This window comes from Tupaia chinensis, unplaced genomic scaffold, assembly GCF_000334495.1.
Source record: "Tupaia chinensis unplaced genomic scaffold, TupChi_1.0 Scaffold000223_1, whole genome shotgun sequence".
Classification (NCBI taxonomy): Eukaryota; Metazoa; Chordata; class Mammalia; order Scandentia; family Tupaiidae; genus Tupaia; species Tupaia belangeri.
The window spans coordinates 374,064-379,481 of record NW_006159698.1 but is presented as its reverse complement, the minus strand read 5'-3'; the positions used below and the strand labels follow the sequence as shown (position 1 = coordinate 379,481).

The 5,418-nt window shown below is 40.1% G+C and overlaps 1 pseudogene; it reads right to left on the bottom strand.

Moving 5' to 3' along the window:
* Positions 1-718: 718 nt before the first annotated feature.
* LOC102470117 (nascent polypeptide-associated complex subunit alpha pseudogene) lies at positions 719-1,337 on the bottom strand (annotated as a pseudogene).
* Between the last annotated feature and the right edge of the window lie 4,081 nt (positions 1,338-5,418).

The following is a 5,418-nucleotide window of genomic DNA, read 5'->3' as shown; positions in this document are numbered from 1 at the left end:
CCTCAATACAATAAAAACCATCTATGAAGAACCCATAGCTAATATCATACTGAATGTGGAAAAGCTGGAGTTTTTTCACTAAAAACTGGAACAAGGCAAGGGTGCCCACTCTCTCCACTCCTATTTGACATAGTACTGGAAGTTCTAGCCAATGAAATTAGACAAGAGAGTCAAATAAAGGGCATCCAAATAGGGAAAGCAGAAGTAAAATTATCTCTATTTGTGGATGATGTGATGCAATATATAGAAAATCTAAGGGAATCTCAAAAAAAAGAAAAACTCCTAGAAGTGATAAATTAATATAGTAAAGTGGTAAGATAAAAAAATCAACATACAATTTTTTTTTTTTTTGGACAGGTTTTTGTTATAGGGCACATGTGCTCACCAGAAAGACAAAGAGAGACAGAGAGACAGAAAGCGAGAAATCATGCCCCAGGAGGAATGGCCATGCTGCAATCCCTTCTCCTCCATTCTTCTCTTGGCATCTTGGGCACGCATGCACACATGCCGGTGTGAGTTTTAAGCCACCAAGTCTGGGACTCAAACCGCAGTCGGCTACATGGGAGTCCAGCAACATAGCCATTATGCCAACTGCTGGTCCCATTTTTTTTCATTGAACAAGAAGCCATAACTTTATTAATGATAGAAACAGTACATATTTCAAACCAAGCTGCAGTATTCTTTTGGAACACGAAAAGAAGTCCTCCTTTTCAAATGGTTATGTTGTTAATTCCATAATAGCCTTTACAATATCATTATTGTTGTTCTTCAGGGCTCGGACTGCTTTTGCTCTGGACACATTTGCTAGTGACATGACCAATTCTATGTCCTTAACTTCCACACCTGTTTCATCAACCTCTTCCTCTTCACTCTCTTGTACAGTTGGAGTCTGTGTGTTTCCCTGAATGTTTGAGACAGCTTCGCCTTGAACTTTGAATTTCTCAGCAGCTGCTAGCTGTGCTTACTGAGATAAATCCTCGATCTTGGCTTCCCCCAAAATTATGTAGGTATCTGAATTGTAGCCATCTGGTTTTGTGATGACAAGAAGGATATTCTTAGATTTCCAGATAGTGACTCTAATAACCCCTGTACCCTGCCGAAGACCCAGTTTGGACATAGCCTTCCGTGCCTTTTTTCCACTTTGACTCTGCTTTACTGACTGGTTCTTCGATTTCAGCTGCTGCTGCCAGCTGGGCTTGTGTGGTTGCCTGTGTGGAACCTTGTTCTTCAAGCTCTGGTACTGATTCATCACTGTCAGATTCTGTTCCAGACCCTGTCTCACCCTGTCTCAACTCCTGCTCTGTAGCAGGGACAGTTTCTGTGGCTTCACTGGGCATTATGTGCAGAGGACACAGAACCAATATGGCGGTAGAAAGAGAGCAAGCGAGACTGACCCACGACTGTTGCAGAAGGAAGCCTGGCACCCAGGAGCTGGTTTTGTTTTTGTTTTTGATTTTGTTTTTTCAACATACAAAAATCTATAACATTTTCATACACCAATAATAGACAAACTGAGACTGAATTGAAGAAAGAGTCCCATTGACAATAACCACAAGACCAGTAAGGTATCCAGGAATAAACCTTACCAAAGATGTCAAAGATCTCTACAAAGAAAACTATGAAACACTAGAAAAAGAAATTTAAAATGATACAAAAAAGTAGAAAAATATCCCACGTTCCTGGATTGGAAGAATTAATATAATCAAGCTGTCAGTCTTACCCAAATTAATCTACAAATTTAATTCAATCCTAATCAAACTACCAGAGATATTCCTCACAGAAATAGAAAAATCAATCATAATATTTGTCTGGAAGCATAAAAGGCCTTGTAAAACCACAACAATACTGTACAAGAGGAATCAAGTAGGAGGCATCTCACTTCCTGACCTCAAAATATATTACAAAGCAGTGATAATTAAAAACAGCATGGTATTGGCACAGAAACAGACAGGTAGAGCAATGGAACAGAATTGAGAACTCCCAAATAAACCAAGAACATACAGTAAACTGATCCTTGGCAAAGGCCTGAAAAGTCCCTTTCATGAAATACTATCTGAAAATTTTTCCAAGTATAGAGAAACAGGGAGAAATTCAGACTCAGACAATCCAGTGGGAAAAAGAATCTCTTCAGCAAATGGTGCTAAAGAATGAAACTGGATCCTTATCTCTAACCACCAACAAAAATCAGCTCAAACTGGATTGAGAATCTGGACAGAAAGCATCAAAACTATAAAAATACTGGTGGAAAACACAAGGAAAACTCTTGGAGACCTTAGAATAGGCAAAGACTTCTTAAAGAACTCCAAAGCACAGACAATAGTCCCAAAAATAAACAAATGGTACTATATTTGACTTAGAAACTTCTGCACAGCAAAAGAAACAATAAATAGAGTGAGAAGACATCGCTCAGAGTGGGAGAATATATTTGCAAACAACACCCCAGATAAGGGGCTGATAACCAACACATATAGGGAAATGAAGCAGTTTACCTACACAAATAAATGAATCCAATTAAAAGACGGAAGAATGAGCTGACTAGACAATTCTCAGAAGGAGATATACAAATAGAACAAAAGCATATGAAAACCTGTTTGACATCTCTTAGCATAAGGGAGATGCAAATCAAAACCATAATGAGATACCCCTTAACCCCAGTCAGAATGGCTAAAATTAAAAAAATAAATAATGATAAGTTCTGTGGTGAAAAGGGAATTCTACGCTGTTGGTGGGGATGTAAATTAGTACAACCACTTTCAAGGATGGAGATTTCTCAGAAACCTAGAACTGTCAAAAATAGCCCTTTTTCTCTCCATTTTCTTCTTTAATAAAGGGAGAGAGAGAGAGAGTATAGTAAGGGAACACAACCCTCTGCTTATTTTCTGATCTGGCCTCCATGGACAAGTTCCATTATGGGTAAAATCCTAGCTTTCTCCCTGAGTGTTTGGGAAGGCCAGTGAACATTCAACAATATGGTAATGGCATTTTTTGATGTCGTGCTTTTATCTGGCTTCTGAAAGATACCACTGTGCTCTGTGATCCACACATAAAAAGAATTCTTCACTCATGGTTTTAAAAAGGGACTGATGTAAAGAAAATAGCATAAAAGGGGAAATAAGTGGTTGAGCAATAACTTAACACATGACAAAATTAACCACACTCGAATCCTAGAAGTGCTAAAGAATGACTTGTGTCTAAGCAGCCATATTTCTGTATAACTGACACTTCTCCGCCATGTGACTTTCATTAGTTAAAGAAACAAACGTTCATTTAGTTTCAGCTCTGTCTCTCTGCTAGCACCATGAGCTATACAAAGATGAGTCAAATGAAGGGACTCTCACCTCATGGACCAGCAGACAGGTAGGAGCAGGGTAAATCCAAGAGCAACTGTAAGCAGCTCGGCTCCCCGAGGGAGCCCCAACGAGAGCACCCTGCCAACAGGGAAGTTAGGGGGCATCTTGAGTCTCAGTGGTGGGAAGGAGTCTTGGGAAACTGACTGGTTTTAACTGCTTGGAGTGTGGAATTGAGAGATGATGGAAATTCTAGGAAATGGGATGAAATGACAAGTTTAGGCTACATGGTGGCCTTGAAAACCTGGCCAAGAAACCTGACCTTTACTCTTTAAGCAACAAGAAACCATTGAAAATATTTCAGTCATGCAGACATTGCTAGGCCTAGAAAGATGATTGTCTGGCTGAGAGGTGGAGGAGGCAGAGAGGTCTGGGAAGGTGGCAACAGTAAACGCAACCTGGGAGAACAGGATGATTAAGGATCTTTAGAAAACAGCTGGGAATGGCCTTCTGGAATGACGGTAGGGCTTTAATAGTCTTGGTGGTTATGGGAGTGTGGATGTTTTGAAGACATGAGACTGAATGGGATTGCCAAGGGAGATAGCTTAAGAGGAAAAGAGTACACAGCGACATTTAAGGAGAAGGAAGAGGAAGAGTAGAGGAGTAACAGAGGCGAAAGGAGGAAGTTACAGAACAAGAAGGAAGAGCATGTTAGGAAGACTGAGATGGTAAGAACCCACAGTGCAGGCTGGTTCAGAATGACAGGGATCAATTCCACTCACAAGCAAGTGACAATAACCGCATGGCTTTCACAGGAGACCTTTCTTTAGACTGAGGCAACAAGAAGGACTACGATTACAATTTTTTAACTTAATTTTTTTCTTCCATGAGTAAGATGGAGAGGGACAGAATCCACAATTGGGGCCTTGGTGCCACGATTCATCCTCAGCCTCCTGCAAGCCTCAGAGCATGGGTAAGCATGCGCCTGGCATTCTCTGGGAGATCTCTGGATTTGAACTGAGAGCCTATCTATGTAGTCTTGCCTTACAGAGTGCTGTGTTTTACTAGTGCACCAAGACTGATCTAAGATTCAATAACTTTTTTATATGGATATTTTTAAAGAATTATTTTAACTTTATTTATTTTATTAGTTTTATTTTAATTTGACCAGAGAGTGACAGCCTGCGAGAGAAAGAGAGAGAGGGAAAGTGAGAAAGCAAGCCACCAGGACTGGGACTTGACCTGCAGTCATACATGTGGGAGTCCAGCACCCTTAACCACCATCCCACCTGCCAGCCCCGAGATTGGAATAAATTTAATCAATGAAAGAACACTACATGCCAGCTGCTTTCATTTGATTTTTCTTTTTTCAATTTTTTCTTATGAAAAATATTCAGATACACAGAAAACTATAAAGTGTTTTGAACATCCATACATACAGCTATCACCAAAGTTCTACCATTAATATGTAATTGTACTTGTTTTATTACATATCAATTGATCTGGTCATTCCTCCATAAATGCATCTTATTTTTTCATGCTAGTCTATGTAAATTATAGCCACTATTGTACTTCCCCTCAACATACCAATGTATCTGCATTCCTTCCATTTTTAAGAATATTTTTATTTTCATTTGTGGTAGATTTACATGCAATAAAATACATAAACCTTTATTTTTTTTGGAGAGGTATTTGCTATAGTGTGCGTGCACTCGCCAGACAGACAGAGAGAAACAGAGAGACAGAAAGCAGGAAATCACCCCCCAGGGGGGATGGCCACGCTGCAATCCCTTCTCCTCCATTCTCTTCTCGGGATCTTGGGCACGCACGCACACGCGTCCGGCATGAGTTTAAGCCACCGGGTCTGAGACTCGAACCGTGGTCGACTATGTGGGAGTCCAGCGACATAGCCATTACACTAACTGCTGGTCCCGCATAAATCTTAAGTGAATATTTGTAAATGTTTATATACACCCAAATCTATAACTCAGTATTTGTAACCCGATTCCTTTCAAGATATAAAATATCGTCACCCCAGAAAGTTCCCTTATGCCCCTTCTCAGTCAGTTCTTGGCCCCTTACCCCATATAGGCAAGCACTTCTAACTGTTGTTATTGTTATTGATTATTTC